The following is a 16,599-nucleotide window of genomic DNA, read 5'->3' on the forward strand; positions in this document are numbered from 1 at the left end:
AATTATCACCAATTCTTTCAGTACCAGTTTATGAGGTGTGACGAAATCCCCCGTAATTCCCACAAGGTAAAACAGCTCTATTAATAAACAATGAGTGTCCTGTACCACTAACCACTCCACTTCATAAAGGACTGTTAAACTCAGGTGCTCTACCTGGAGACAGTATATAATTTCTGGGGCCCACAGACACCCAAGTTCCTTTCCATTCATTTGTTTGTTCAACAGTGTTCACTCATAAAATACCACCTATGTGTGAGGCACTGTGAAGAGTCCTTTTCTTCTCATTCACTTGAATCTGTTATCCCCCTCCGTACAAGACCCTCCTTCTCCCTCTGTTAAAACAGGTCTCGTTCTTTATTCCAGTGTTTCTCAAATTTAGTATAAAAATCCCAAGGTGCTTGTTAAAGTAGGTTCCTGGGTAACACTCCCAGAAATTCTGGTCTAGTAGGTCTTCGGAGCCCTGGTAACGCAGTAGTTAAGAGATATGGCGTGCTAACCAAAAAGGTCAGCAGTTTGAATCTACCAGCTGCTCCTTTGAAACCCTACGGGCAGTTCTTCTCTGTCCTATAGGGTCGCTAGAGTCCAATCGACTCAGTGGCAGTGGGTTTGGTCTTGGGTTGCCATGAGTCAGGATCGACTCCACAGTAATGGTTTGATTTTGTTTGATTCTTTTTTATTTTGTTTTATTTTAGGTATTGGCTACGGCCCAGGGATCTGCATTAAAAAAAAAAAAAAAAAAAAAGATTTCTGGAGGGCTCTGGTATAAGTACTCCTTCACAGTATACTTTGAGAAACTGAGGCATTCTACTCTCCACAAAGACTCCCCTGCCTCAGGCCTCAGTCTTCATTCGCCTGGCTTCAGGCACTTCTACAATGTGCATCTTCTGCCCTCATATACCATGCCCACCACAGCCCTTCCCAGTGGTTTCATTTCTGCAATCAGTGCAGTAGCTAAGAACACAGGCTTTGGGTTCTACTTCCTGTTGTGTTACGAACTAACTGTGCGGGTAAATCAGTGTCCTTTCTAGGCCTGGGTCTGTAAAATGGGGGAAATGCTATCTAGTATATTGGGTTAATGGAGCCCTGGTGGTGCAGTGGTTAAGAGATCAGCTGCTAACCAAAAGGTTAGCAGTTCAAATCCACCAGCTGCTCCTTGGAAACCTTATGGGCGGTTCTACTCTGTCCTATAGGGCCGCTATGAGTCAGAATCAACTCAATGGCAACAGGTTTGTGTGTTTGTTCGTTTTTATATTGGGTTAATAGATAACATGCACAGAGCCTAGAATATAGTAAAAAAAAAAAAAAATTTTAAGCACGTAACAAATATTAGGAATTTTTACCATTATCAAAAATCCCCTGCCAACCTCTCCATCTACACAGCACTCTGACATCTGTCTGCTCCTTCCGCCTCCCACCAGCCTCTGCCAAAACCAGAAAGTCCGTGGTCCGTGAGTGGATTCTGACTCATGGCAGCTTCACATGTGTCAGAGTAGAACTGTGCTCCATGGGATTTTCTTGGCTGTAATCTTTATGGAAGCAGATCACCAGGGATCTCTTCTACAGCACGGCTGGGTGGATTCAAACCACTAGCCTTTAGGTTGGTAGTAGAGCACAAATGGTTTGTGCCAGGTGCTTAATGAGCCAGGAGTTATTGACCCTTGTTTTGGACTGATCCCAACCCACCCCACAGAGTTGTCAGATTGACCTTCCTAAACATAGCCTTGACATGATGTTCCCTACCTCCAAATGCCAGTGACCAAAGCAATCTTTCCAATCTGACTTCCAATCTTCAGGAAATGTGGCGACAGAGGAGCATGTTAAATGACATCACACCATGTGAGTGCAAACAGCCTAAGCCTAATCCACACTGAGGGAAAGTCTACAGGACAAATAAATGGCGTGGAGAAGTAGGCAAGGCATGAGATACAGCACATCAACTAAGAGGTGTATCAACTACACACAGTGTAGGACCTAGCTTAGATTATGAATCACAAGAAGAAATACGATAGGAGACATTTGATCATGGAGTGGGTTTTATATTAAGACTATTATTTTTTTTTAGGTGTGGTTAGGCCCTTATCTTTTCGAGATACACACTGTAGTCTTTATGAACAAAGTGATATGGTATCTGGGATTTGCTTTAACATATTTCAGGGAAAGAGATTGACGAAGTATTGATAATTCTTTCTCTAGGAAACCACTTATACATCCATTGCCCCCCAATTGTGACATATATAAGGGTACCATTGTTCTACTGTCTGTGTATATGTAAAATTTTTCATAATAAAAAGTTAAAAAATACATAGGATTTTAGTTACACCTTATTGACCATAGAATATATGACCTTCACATGTCATTCAGACTCTCTATTTAGCTTTTAAACATATACAACAGTTATTTTTTTCCTTATACTTTTCTGCAAGTTCTCTGATTTCCCACAAAACTCAAAGCTTGAAATAGACTCTGCACCTTCACAGCTTCACAGCTCTATCCACAACACTGGGAGCCCAGTGGGCTCCCGTCTCTGCTAGTCAAAACCCTCTGTTTCAGTTGTTTATCACTTCATAAAAAAATTACCCCAAACTTAGTGGCCTCAAACAACCACCATTTTATTATAGCTCATGATCGTGTGTGTTGGGAAATTGAGCCGGGCTCAGAAGAGCGGTGCCTGTGTTCCACTTGGTGTTGATGGAGGTTACTCAATAGCACTCAGCTGGCAGATGGGCTAGACTGGGGAATCCAAGATAACTTCACTCCCATGTCAGGCACCTTGGAAAGGATGACTGGAAGGCCGGACACAGAAAAGATTGTCAGCTGAAGCACCTACGTATGGCCTTTCCAGCATGGCAGTCTCAGAGTACTTTGTGCTATAATGTGACAGCTCAGAACTTAGGGTGTCCAGAGAAAGTGTTCCAAGATCAAGTCTTCCAAAAGACGAGAAGAGGAAGCTGCCAGGATCTTGAAGTCTCAGCCTGGAAACTGATACAGATCAATTTCATTGTATTCCATTGTTCTAAGCAGCTGAAGAACCCACCAGGATTCAGGAAAAGGGATACAGACCCCATTTCTCAAGAGGAAGGTGTCAAATTATCTGTGGCCGTCTTTAATCTATCATCCCATCCATCTTTCAAGGCTGACCTCAGATGCTATGTCCTCCAGGACACCTTCCTTACTTCCTCCGATAGGCCAGGAACACACTTTCTTCTAAGTTCCTACAACCCTCCTGTTGCCAGTGAATGTTTTCCCCTCCTACCTTAGTTTTATTTGTGTGCATTATTTAACTTTTCTCCCTTAGATTTTAAGCTTTTGAGTGCCTCAATTTGTTCTTTTTTACTATCCCATAGAACCAAACACTGGATAAATATTTGATGAATAGATGTTGCCATCCAAAAGTAAATCTGTGGTTACACAGATCTTGAATAAACGAGATCATTTAGTATGATCCTGCTTATTTTTTCTTTAAGTTTGATATTAGAAAATTATATGCTCAGTATCAAAAATGCGTAGCAAATCTTTTGTTATATCTGTTTTTATCACAATAAAATAAACAAACAAAAAAGCCAGCACACAGCAGCAGCCCGCAAACAGTCATCATGAAGGACTACTGAGGACCCGCCAAATGCCAGCTTGAGAAACTGTTTAAAACTAAGGACCAGCAACCACCGGGTTAATTTTCATGCTCAGTGGTGGGTCCTCAAACCTACTTTCCTGTTTATTAAGCAAGTTTCCATGTTGGAATTTTAATAACTTTTGCCATTTGAAATAACTAACTGAAACCAAAGGCAGGGAGAGGGGGGAAGTTTCCTTTCAGTCTAAAAAAATATTAAGAAGCACAAAGTCGTTATTATGCACAGCTCCAGCCAACCCACTGAGGGGTTCTTGTGAGCAGGGCCTGAGAAGAGGAGCCCAGGTTAGGGAAGGTAAGTGTTGATCCCAGCAAGGGAGCCTGGAGACGGCCAGAGGCTCCAGAGAAAGGGCTTTCTTATTTGTAAGGGACTGCTGGTGAAATGATGAGATTAAAACAGATAAACACAGTTTCTAACCTCTTCTGGACTTGAATTTACAGACTTTTAACCAAAAAGGTAAAGAAGGGCCAAGGAGAATAGACATTAACCAGACTGCCATGGTTAAAGAGCGGCATGGCTACTCATGTAAGAGCAGCCCTTAGAATAATTCCCCACTCATACTTTCCCCAATTCCCTTGTGGGACAGAAGGTCCCTGTATGGTGCAAGCAATTTGCTCTCGGCTACTAACCAAATTTTTTTTTTTTTTACTAACCAAAAGGTTATTAGTTTGAACTCACAGCAGTGCCACAGAAAAGAGCCCTGGCGATACACTTCCATAAAGATTACAGCCAAGAAAAACCCTATGGAGCACAGTCCTATTCTGATATTCTGTAACACATGGAGTCTCTGGAACGGACTTGATGGCAATGAGTGGTTTTTTTATTTTGTTTTTTTTTTTGGTTTGTAGGGACAGAGGACTTACAGTGAATTTCTTAATATGAAACTGTGATGTGATGAATTGCTTTTATATAGCCTTTCTCATCATGGTCTTGTAATTGCTTGGGTGGGACTATGCAAATAAGGTAATTATGACTCACCAAGGGGATTGGATAGCTTGCTAATAATGTAAATAAGATGCATGGCACTCACGTGAGGGTGGGACTACCCAAATAGGTGCATGGAATCCTAACTAGGGGATTAGTCAGTTTTGCCATTTCATTAGGCTTAAAGGAGACACCGAGAGAGATATTAGGAGCTATAACACAGAAGACACAGAGGGAGAGCTGTAATATTGAAGATGGCAAGAAGCAGTGGCAGGGAAAAAGTGGCAGCAGAACCAGGAGACCCGAAGGAGACCACGGGAGACCTCAGGAGACTGGTAGGAGACTGGAAAGAGCACGATGGGCTTCCTGGCCCAGGAAGCCAGAAAGCTGAGTGCCTTTGAGCAGGAGGCTTGCTGACACAGTAGGGTGCTTCTGGGCACTTGCTGGAGCTAGTTTTGCTGACCCAAGGAGCTAGAGCTGAATGCCTTCAGGACAAGGCTTACTGATGGAGAGGGGTGCCTCCAGGCTCTTATTGGCAGAACTAAAAGTACTTTGTAATGTAACACCTGCCCAAGCAGGGCAGAGGCCAAGTCGAGAGGCCAAGGGGCCAATGGCCAGAAAGAGACCTGCCTGCTGGCATGACTGGAAAGAAGCCGTCCTGATCGAAGAACTGTTCCTGAGCGTTCCTGAACCTGAATTGTAACCTGCTACTTCCCAAATAAGCTCCATAATGATATCGTCTGTGAGTTCTGTGTGGCCATTATGATGAATTATCAAACATAGCAGAGAATCAGAGTGCACTGTGGGAGTGAGAGATGGTGTCAGAATTGGTAAAAAGGGCTGGCGAGAGGAGGTATGTCTGACCTCTGCCTCATAGGAATCAACCTTGGGCCATTGATCTTGAATCTCCTTCCCTCTTGTGAACTTAGAAGAGATCAGATACCTCTGCCACACCATTTTTATAAAAACCCAAAGCAATAACTCAAACAAGTGGACATACATTTCAGTTTTATATAGGGAACCTGCAGCTCCATGGGTACTAGATACCAGCCTTAGGGCCTCCAGACCAGAGCCAGACACCAGCTTTCAGAGAGGAGGCCCTGAAGTATGCCCTGGCCACAATCTCATTAGCCCAGGAGCTGGGCAAGGCTGGCCTGCAGCTAGGCAGAGATGGGTAGGCTGAGGCCAAGAGGAACATCAGGCTCCACAAGCACCTGAACTATTTCTTGCTCCATCAGTGGCTCAAAACTGTCCATTCAAGGGGAAATAGGCACAACCCAACCAAGGCAAAGTCATAGAAGTTTCCTAGACACATCCGAACACCTTGAGGGACCAAGTTACTGGAGCTGAGGGTTGGGGCCATTGTCTCAGGGGACATCTAGGTCAATTGGCATAGCATATTTCATAAAGAAAACATTCTACATCCTACTTTGGTGAGTAGCATCTGGGATCTTAACAGTTTGTGAGCAGCCATCTAAGATACATCTATTGGGCCCATCCCATCCAGAGTGAAGGAGAATGAAGAAAACTAAAGACACAAGGAAAATATTAGTCCAAAGAACTAATGGACCACATGAACCACAGCCTCTACCAGCCTGAGCCCAGAAGAACCAGATGGTGCCTGGCTACCACCACCAACCAATCTGACAGGGAAAACAATATAGAGGGTCCCGGACAGAGCAGGAGAAAAATTCAAATTCATACACACACAAAAAAAGACTAGACTTACTGGTCTGACAGAGACTAGAGGAACCCCCAGGACTACCCTGCTAACTCAGAACTGAAGCCAATCCCAAAGTCTGTCTTTCAGCCAAAGATTAGACAGGCCTATAAAACAAACAATATACACATGTGAGGAATGCGCTTCTTAGTTCAATCAAGTATAGGCAACACCTGTCCAAAAGCAAATACGAGAAAGCAGGAAGGGACAGGAAAATTGGACAAATGGGCACGGAGAGCCCAGGGTAGAAATAGGGAGGGTGCTGACATATTGTGGGATTGCAACTAATGTCACAAAACAATTTGTGCATAGAATTTTGAATAAGAAAATAAGCGCAAAAAAAAAAAAAACTTGCTCTTCAGCTTTGGATGGATATGTCTAGTCCCAAAGTAGTGACACCACTTCTGTGGCTCTTAGGGCATTGCTGCTTTCCAATTTGGCAGGTCATTGAGCCCTACTTAGCTCTATCCTGAGCTTGTTCTTCGACAACAAAGTGCAGACAGCATCTGCAATGACCCCCAGAGATCTCCCAGAATGGTTTGGTTGTTTTTCTTTCTTCGTTTTTAAAAACCTTCTTTCAATTTGTTTGTTTTTTTCATTTTATGTTTATTTTGTTAATTATTGTGCAGAGTTTTAAGGTAGCCATGTAAACAGGGCCAGCCCATGATTAGAGTGAAAATAAGTGTACTTCGAACTTGCTCCGCTCGCTACCTCTCATATTACCATCAGAGATTCATTTCTTCTGTTAAGGTGGCGTATCTCCAAGAGGCTTAGTTTAAATCAGAATATTTTTGATGAAGTAATAACAATAAAAGAGCCACCCTTCATTCAGGAGGAAAAAGTACTAAAAAAGCAGCAATAGCAGCACGGCTCACGTTGAGCACTTCATCCAGTCAGCGACTGCAGAGCCAACCAGTTGCCATTCAGTCGATTCCAACTCGTGGCGATCCCACGTGTGTCAGAGCAGAGCTGCGGTCCAGAGGGTTTTCAGTGGCTGATTTTCCAGAAGTAAACAACCAAGGCTTGCTTCTGAGGTACCTCTGGGTGGACTCAAACCCCCAACCTTTCAATTAGCAGACGAGTGCGTTAACCGTTAGTATAACACAGGGACTCCCAACAATTGTACAGGCAACTGTTATATTCAAAGGTCTGCTCCAGGTAATCTAAAACCTCTGGTTTAAATGGTACTTTACAATTAATTTCCAGTTTAATCCTTCCCAGATTCTGCAGGGCGGGCAGGAATAGAGTCCCTCTTTTATGGCTAAGGAAGCTGAAGGTCAGAGATTGTGACTTGCTCCCTGAGCAGTTTTCATGAGCATCTGAAGTTTTCTGACTCTCAGTCTGATACTCTTAATACTCTACCCTAGCAGTCTGCGTTTTTCAATTGTCCGGAGAGCAAGACCCTGGGCTAGGCAGTATCCACAGGAGGGTTTAAGACCCCATTCCTGTCCGCAGAGGGCTGTCTGTCCAGTTGGGGAAGCAGAACACAGCCATTAAAATGACAAGTAGCTGAAGACTGTAATTAGATTTTGCAAGCAGGTTGCAAGCCGTCCCAGAACTGGCATTTTAAGGACTGCAACATCAAGGTTAGCGTTATTAGAAACAACGACGATTAAGACTTGCCAAAGTGATTTATAGTTTACAAAGCACCTTCGCATAGAGTTCCTCCTTTCAAACTAATAGTTCGGGGATGAGACCATTCCTCTCTGCAAAAACCTGTCTCTCCATTTTAAGGCTCTGCTTTAGACTCTTGTCTCCCCCAAGGTATTTACTCAGGAGGCTTCCTTTCCCCCTCCATAGGTATAATGCCATTCGTGTCATATTAGCATATCAGTTTAAAATCGTTTAGGTATTTCCTTTGTGAGATTTAGACTTTGCTCTAGGCTTTATTTTTACCGTGTGTGTGTGTGTGTGTGTGTGTGTGTTTTAAAGTCATTTTTCATGTTGCATTATTAGAATCTGTAAGCTTTGGATATATGCCCATGAGTCATTATTACTGCCTAACCGGTGAATCTCAAGCTTGGAGAGTTGGCTGGCGATGAAGCAAACTTTGTTGTTGAACAGCCTCCAGATCTGAGGTTGGAGGAGTTTGTTAACAGAGGTGGTTCCCAGAACCCTTTTCTGTCAATGCTCTTTCTACTTTGAGGGTCTCAGGAGCAGGGGTCTCCTGCCCCAAGGCAGGTATCACAGGACACAGCCACATAAGGGTTTTGTTATGGATTGAATTTTGTCCCCCCAAAATATGTGTTGTAAATCCTAACCCCTATATCTGTGTGGATGGAGCCTTGGTGGCACAGAGGTTAAGAACTCAGCTGCTAACCAAAAAGTCAGCAGTTGGAACCCACCAGCCACTCCTTGGAAGCCTATGGAGCAGTTCTACTCTGTCCTGTAGGGTCACTATGAGCCAAAATCTACTCAAAGGCAAATGGTTTTTATACCTGCGCAATCTCATTTGGGAATAGAGTTTGTTACTTTAAGGAGGTCATATCAATGCAAGGTGTGTCTTAAACTAATCACTTTTGAGATGTAAAAAGAACAGATGAGGCAGAGAGAGAAGGAAGCACAGATGGGGGAGATAGATGCCAAGTGAAGAGAGCCAAGAAACCAAGGAACCGAAGCTGAAAAGAGACACGGACCTTCCCCCGAGACGACACAGAGACGAAGCTTTCCCCTGGAGCCAGAGCCCTGAATTCAGACTTCTAGCCTCCTAATCTGTGAGAAAATAAATTTCCATTTGTTAAAGCTGCCCACATGTGGTATTTCTGTTACAGCAGCACAAAGAATCTACAACAGGCTCCCGTTGGCAGCTGTGGGTGAGCAGTTACTTTCCTTCACACCTCCAGATAGGCCCTGGGCACCAATCCCTGGAAACAGCCCTGAGGGCTTTTTCTTGCTTTCTCAAGCCTAAAATGGAGTCCAATAACATCTGCATTTTAATGACTTCATTGAAGTATAATTGAAGTACAATAAACTGCACATATTTAAAATGTGTAATTCAATGAGTTTCGACAAGTGCCTGTCAGAGTTCCTGCGTCCCCTGGTAAGCATCCCCTTCTATACTTCATGACATGTTCCATCACCAACCACTAACCCCCTACTCTGTATCTGCTAACCACAGCTTATGGATCACCAACCACTAACCCCCTACTCTGTATCTGCTAACTACAGCTTATGGATCACCAACCACTAACCCTTATTCTTTAGTTGCTAACTACAGCTTACAGAACCAAGCCTTATTTCTTCACTGATACCTGCCTTACTGAATACCTTGGAGAAAAAAGACAAGTACAACATATTCCATATTTCAAGGACCTAGAATCTTCTGTGTCCCCCTACCAGCTTTCCAGCACACTCCCTAGCCCCTACCCACAGTAGCCACGGCACTTCACTTTTTGCCTTCTCTACTCCCTTTGCACCACCTTCTCTTTCGATATAGTAACCAGTCCTAATAATACAAATTCATAAAAGGAAAATACTGTGTCTCAGACTGTTGATTTTTAGTGCTATAGAAGAAAAAAAAAAAAAGAACGCTGTCATTACCAGCAATGCATTATGGGTAGGTGAAGGTTGTCTTTTGTAGATAGGAATACCTGTAGGTTTTCAGAGTGGGATAGGTTCAGAAAGGTCACAGATCCTGACTTGCTGGCAGGTACTGCCTCTGAAGATGTTGACTTTGAGGCATGGTACCCTTTCCTGGCCCTAAATAGTGCTAAGCTACTGAGGAGGCCAAAAAACCAGCTTTTCCTCTTTCCCAGCACTATCTTCATGAGCTGCAGCAATGTTATAAGTATTTGCTTATCCCTCATTGTCATGGTGGGCTCTGCTGACCTCTCTGTCCTTCACCAACTAGCCCATGAGACCCTGGGCTTAGAGCCTGTGCCAGCTAGTCTCCAAAGATGGCCACTCTCTGTTCCTCTCCTTCCTGAGGCATGTGCCATTCCTCCCTTTAGATCTGGGCTGGTCTAGTGACTTCTTATAGCCAATAGCAGGAGTCAGAAGACTATGATCCTCAGGTCAAATCTGGCCCATGGTCTGTTCTTATAAATAAAGTTTTATTGGAACACAGTCATCCTCATTTTTTTAAGGCAGCTTTCAAGCTACAATGGCAGAGATGAGTGGTTGTGAGAGAGACCATATAACCTGCAAAGCTAAAATATTTATTATGTGGCCCATCACAGAAAGAGTTTGCCTACCCCTGCAATAGAACACAGTGGAAGTGACGTTCTGAGACTTCCCAACTCAGGTCTTAAGAGAATTAGCAGCTTCCCCGTCTTCCCTCTTGGAAGTCAGTTGCTGTGTAAAAGGTTCCAGCTATGCTGCCAGGGAGAGGTCACATGGAAAGTGCCATGTTGGGTGTCTCTTCCCCAGCTGAGCTCCCAGCAGAATGAAGCCACATGATTGAATGCAGGTGAGAGAGGCCAGCGACAGAGCCACCCAACTGAGCTGCCCAACTCACAGAAATAGTGAGAAGTAATAAATTGTCATTGTTTATGCCACTAAGTTTAAGGTAGTTTGTTATTCAGCAATAGATAACCAAAACAGCACCCTTCTCACCTGACTGCTACTGCAGAGCTAAGCAACGCCGTTGGTGCAATGTCCTAGGCACAGGACCACTGAGGAACATCTGCGGGGTGGAGTCCTAGGAAGAGAGAAGGAGGATAAAGATGATGTTCAGAAGATGGGGAGGAGAAGAAGGTAGGAAAAGGTTTGGAAGGACCTGTGGAGAGAGTGGGTAATAGACACAGAAGGCAGGAAAATTTTGGGAGGACCTGTGGAGAGAGTGGGTAATAGACACAGAAGGCAGGAAAAAGTTTGGGAGGACCTGTGGAGAGAGTGGTTAATAGACACAGAAGGCAGGAAAAGGTTTGGGAGGACCTGTGGAGAGAGTGGGTAATAGACACAGAAGGCAGGAAAAGGTTTGGGAGGACCTGTGGAGAGAGTGGGTAATAGACACAGAAGAAAGGAGAAGTGACCAGAGCAGAAACATGTTAAATGAATGAGTGAGCAGTTGTAGACACGTGTGGGTGATACGGATGGGGGGAGGGTGTGAGTGTACATAGAGAGGAAAGCCTCAGGAGTGCAGACTTTTTAACAAACTGCAGAAATTCACATTTCAGTTCTGACGAAGATGGCTTTTAAAAATGTTTAAACAACACAACATGTGTAACAGGCAGTTTTAGCTTCTAGGCTGTTAGGCTGGCATCTTTCTTCTGTAGAATTCTGCTCTTTGAGGAATCTAGGTATAGTTTCAAATTATTTTTTTTTGTGATAATAACATGTCATTTAATGCAATAAAAAACTTCAAACCAAATAAACTCAATGAAATTTCAAGAATCACACAGCTAGCCAAACCAACAAAATTCTGGCCTCATGACTGATCCCTGTCAACTGGTCATGAGTGCAGCTCCCAGATTCACACTGAACAGTTTCATAGTGATCTCAGCCCTCAGAAGAGACTATTTCAGTCCCTGACTGCCTGAAGTGCTTTGGTCTCTCAGCCTAATGAACTCCAACCTGTAATTTTCATATTGGTATTTTGTGACATCGTTCTTTATTCCAGTATTTAACAGCTTGTTTATTTTTCTGGAAACCCTGGTGGCGTAGTCGTTAAGTGCTATGGCTGTTAACCAAAAGCTTGGCAGTTTGAATCCACCAGGCGCTCCTTGGAAACCCTATGGGGCAGTTCTACTCTGTCCTGTAGGGTCGCTATGAGTTGGAATCGACAGCAATGGGTTTTGGGTTTTGGTTATATTTCTACCATGAGCATTGATTCCAGTAGCAGTTGCTTATGCTTCCTGCTTCAAATATTGGTACAGCATTTTTCTCCAAAATTTAGTTTATACCTTGTTGCCATTGAGTCGTTTTGATTCATAGTGATCCTATAGACAGAGTAGAACTGCCCCATGGGGTTTCCGAGGAGTGGCTGGTGGGTTTGAACTGCCAACTTTTGGTTAGCAACTGATTTCTTAACCATGAGCCACTGGGGCTCCAATTAAATAATAACCATATCAAAATGATATTGCATAAGAAAAACCATAGAAAGTCTGTGATCAACCAAATTTGGATTAATGGCCCAGACAAAAACAAATGCACATCTTGCCACATGTTAAGAAGAGTTGGTGTGTCTACCCAGCACTGACCCACTAGTATTCCCCTTCGTGGAGTCCCTGAATAGTATCAACAGTTAATGTGCTTGGTTGCTAGTTGAAAGGTTGGAGGTTTGAGTCCACCCAGAGGTTACTTGGAAGAAAGGTCTGGTGATCTATTTCTGAAAAAAAAAAAAAAGCCATTGAAAACCCTATGGAGCACAGTTTTACTCTGACACGCATGGGGTCACCATGTGTCAGACTTGACTCAACACAACTGGACTGAATTCCCCTATCCTTCTTCTAAGGAGCTCTGGTAGTACAATGGTTAAGCACTCAGCTGCTAACCAAAAGGTAGGTAGTATGAACCCACTCAGCAGCTCCATCAGGAAAGACCTGGTGATCTGCTCTCATAAAGATCGCAGCCTAGGAAATACTAAGGGGTGGTCCTGCTCTGCCCCACAGCGTTGTTATGAGTCAGAGTTGATTCAATGGCACCCAACAACAACAAATCTTCCTTCCATCAAGAACTCCCCTTCTGTTCCAAACATATGCTTCCCCCTTTTAGGTGGCTTGCTCTCCAGCCTACAGGTGATGGGCCCAGGGCTGGACATCTGACCCAAGCTGCACCAATGGGTCCCTTCCCTGAGATACTCGGACCTGTGATCGATGAGAGCACTCAGTCAGTGTGGCTGAAGCTGTAAGGGGTGAAGTCCAGGTATAGTTACCAGCTGCGCTAGCCAACATGTAAAGAAAGCCAGTCTTCAGAGGGGGAAAAGCATGAAGTCAAGTGAAGAAAAGCAGAGATGAGAGATGGGACATCTGAGAGATTCTGCTGGTCCCTGAGGCCCTACTGTGCCCAGCAGCTTCCTGATCCTATGTGAGATAACCCATGAACTTTCCAATAAGTTGCTTAAATTAGTTCAATAGGACTTTGATACTTACAACTCGAAGAGGCCTGAGAGACCAAAATTTCCCTAGAGATGGGCTATTCACCATTCAACACCTCACCTGCGAAAGTATAAAAATAATAGAGGTCATCCCACAGTGGTCTCTTTTGTAGTGCACATTTTCGTCCTTGGGCCAAAACCATTTTGCATTTCCTGTCTCACACCCACAGAGACCAGCATCTGGGCGGTTTCAGACACTCTGAATAGCATATAGTCAGTAGTGCTGGAACCTGACTGTGAAAAATAAGAGAATCAATTTCCATTAATAAGAAGCAACAAGGCTCCTCATTGAATGGCTGGGGCCTTCGTATAATGTCAACGTTAATGTACTTTATACACATCAGGGAGGCCTCCCAGGAATTGTCCCTACACCCTCACCATCGTACAGGCCTGCATGGTGGGGCTCAAGATCTAACTTGCATGTAATTAGCAGTTCAGCCTGCTCTGAGACTACGTACATACATCTCATGTTGATTATAGCCAGCACTTTGGTTTCTTCTATTAGTTGCTTTTTGTATGGAGCAAGTCACGTTTGGCACAGCATGAAAAAGAGCCATAAACATTCAAATACTCTGCAAGAAGAAAATAAATTCCAGAGGATAAATGCCTCCTCTCAACCCCGGTAGCTCAGTTAGCCACCCTGCCTCTGGTTTTGACAGAGATTTCAAATAAATTTCTTCGGTATCTTTGGTGGAATTTTAGAAAAATAAACATATGCTAAAATTTGCTCTGTTTATAAACAATCTCCTTCAGTCCCATAGAAATCTAGTATCTAAGTAAACTGTTTATTTAGTTGGCCTAAGATTAATAGTCAAACGTTTAATGAAAAGGATTCTGGGTAGAAATCACTGACCATGGGTGTGAGTGAAGCTAATTAGACAAAGCTTTGCTATAATTTTTTTTTTTTTTTTCTGGTCCAGCTTTCATTTTTTCATCAAAATTCCTGATGATGGCTCTCGGGTCCTCGCTTCAAAGATGACAAAGAAAAGGAACAACGATGGTTGCGCCAAAAAGGACCATGACCACATTCATCCTATTCTCTGCAAGGACTGTGCCTGCCACCTGCCCAAAGACCAGGCCGTTAAGTTTGTAATTGGAAACATAGTAGAGGCCAAAGCCATCAGGGATATTTCTGAAGCCAGTGTCTTCACACATACGTGCTTCGGAAGCTGCATTATTGTGTGAGCTGTGCCGTTCACAGCAAGGTGGTCAGGAGATGCTCTGTGAAGCCCTGAAGGACAGAACACCCTCACCCCCATTTAGACCTGAGGCACTGCCCAGATGTCCACCAAAACCCGTGCAGGGGTGGATTACCCAATGAGCAAGATACACACGGATTTTCCTCTGCTTACTTACTAATCTGTAGAGCACAATTTCATCTGTTTTTCACCCATCTAACTCATTTGAAATTGTGCAGTACAGATTAGTAAGTAAACACAATTAAGCCCATATGTACCTTCCCCTGGTGGCTTAGTGGTTAAGAGGTTGGCTGCTAACCAAAAGGTTGGCAGTTTGAATCCACCAGCCACTCCTTGGAAACTCTGTGGCGGCAGTTCTACTCTGTCCTATAGGGTTGCTGTGTGTTGAAATCCACTCAACAGCAATGGGATTGGGGATTTTTGGTTTTTTTTTTTTTGGTACCTTGCTTACTGTAAATCCGTGTGTGGCTTGCTTACTGGTTAATCTGCCCCTGCATGTAAGGACTGGAGTCCTTAAAGGCTGAAAAAAAGCTAATCAGAAGCAAAATAAAAAGGAAATTATACTAAAAAAAATCTTGATGATGACAAAACTGCAAAGAGCCCATGAAAGAAGGTTTTAGTCATCAACCCTGTTGCCTCATATCCAATTATTACTGCCAACAAGACAAAGGCTTTCAATTTTGCCAAGTACATTAGATGTTCAAACAGTTGGGAAATTATTCGAACATCAGTTATTAAAGTCATCTAGACTGTGCTTTACAGATAAACCTCCCACTCACCTTCTTGCCTGGAGAACTGGGAAGATTTTAAGCTTGTTAATTGACATAATCAACTCCATACCAAACAAGAATGGCAAAATAGCTGCTTCCAGGGCTACCATGTTGAGCTTTCGAATGTACTATTAAAATTACCACACTCATTCAAACAGTTGGCTTGTTTTTTGATACACTCTGTCAGGTTGATTGTTCTTCAAATTCAGTACCAGTCTGAAAGAGACACAGATGAAGAAAGCAATGTAGAAGCTCCAGTGGAGACCAGTCCCCAAAATAACCCCTTTAACTTTTTCCCTCCCTTGCCTGCAACTCCAACCAGAAGCCATTTCCTTGGGTTTCCTACTCATTGACCCTCCGCTTTCCAGAGTAATTAGGTATGGCAGAGAGGCCACACATTAAACCACAATCAATAATTTCCCTTGAAGGCCAATCTTATTTTCTCCGTTGTGGTCATAGCTAGGAATAACCGGCATGGAGAATAGTTCAACTTTGCAAGAAGGAGAAAAGAAAGATTGGAAAGACAGGACCTTGCTTAGCCCCAGCTAGAGGCTGCTAATGGGAGGTCTGAACCCCAGGGAAGAACTGAGGAACTGAAATCTAGTGTCAGGGGAACCAAGAGAATAAGGATATCATAGGAGGCAGAGAGCTTTTATAAGTAGATGGGAGGGTACCACATTCTCTTCTTTATTTTCTCCGTGACCACTTCCAGTGAGATGGAAGTGGGGGAAAAGGACATATGGATGAAGATCAGTGAATAAATAAATACAGACAAGTAAAAACAGCCACCACTAAATATTGTCAACACTGAGCTAGGGAAAGCATAAGGAAAGAACACAGCATCAAGAGCCAAAAGATGAAGCAAAACCAAAAAAACCAACCAACCAAACAAATAAAACCAGAGCAGAGATTCAAGGAGTAGGAAAGTGTGGGACGGGAACATAATCAGTAAATAAGCCCTGAGCAGCAAAATGCTTGTCATTAAAATCTCCGTTATGGATTGAACCAAAACAGGATTGCAAGCACTTTCACCTTGGCCGTTGCAGGCACAAGCACAAAGGTGTTTAGGGTGGAATGAGCAGGTTTCAATCAAATACTTGTTATTGTACAAGTTTTGTGTAGAAAGAGTATTGTACTGGAACACTGTTAATATTCCATCACAAATGAACACAACAACACCAACCTATCTTCATGAGAGAGCTTTTTATGTAACAGAAATTAAAACAGAAAAATTGTGTTGGCAAGTGGGTTATGACTGTTACATAGAGATGCTCATCCCCTAAGTTTTTCAAGGAGCTCAAAGCAATCAAAATGTTCAAAGAAG

At 43.3% G+C, this 16,599-nt stretch overlaps 1 pseudogene; it reads left to right on the forward strand.

The window, feature by feature from the left end:
• The first annotated feature begins 14,281 nt into the window (after nucleotides 1-14,281).
• On the forward strand, nucleotides 14,282-14,627 carry LOC126060298 (40S ribosomal protein S26-like; annotated as a pseudogene).
• Nucleotides 14,628-16,599: the final 1,972 nt, after the last annotated feature.

Source organism: Elephas maximus, chromosome 17 (genome assembly GCF_024166365.1).
Source record: "Elephas maximus indicus isolate mEleMax1 chromosome 17, mEleMax1 primary haplotype, whole genome shotgun sequence".
NCBI lineage: Eukaryota > Metazoa > Chordata > Mammalia > Proboscidea > Elephantidae > Elephas > Elephas maximus.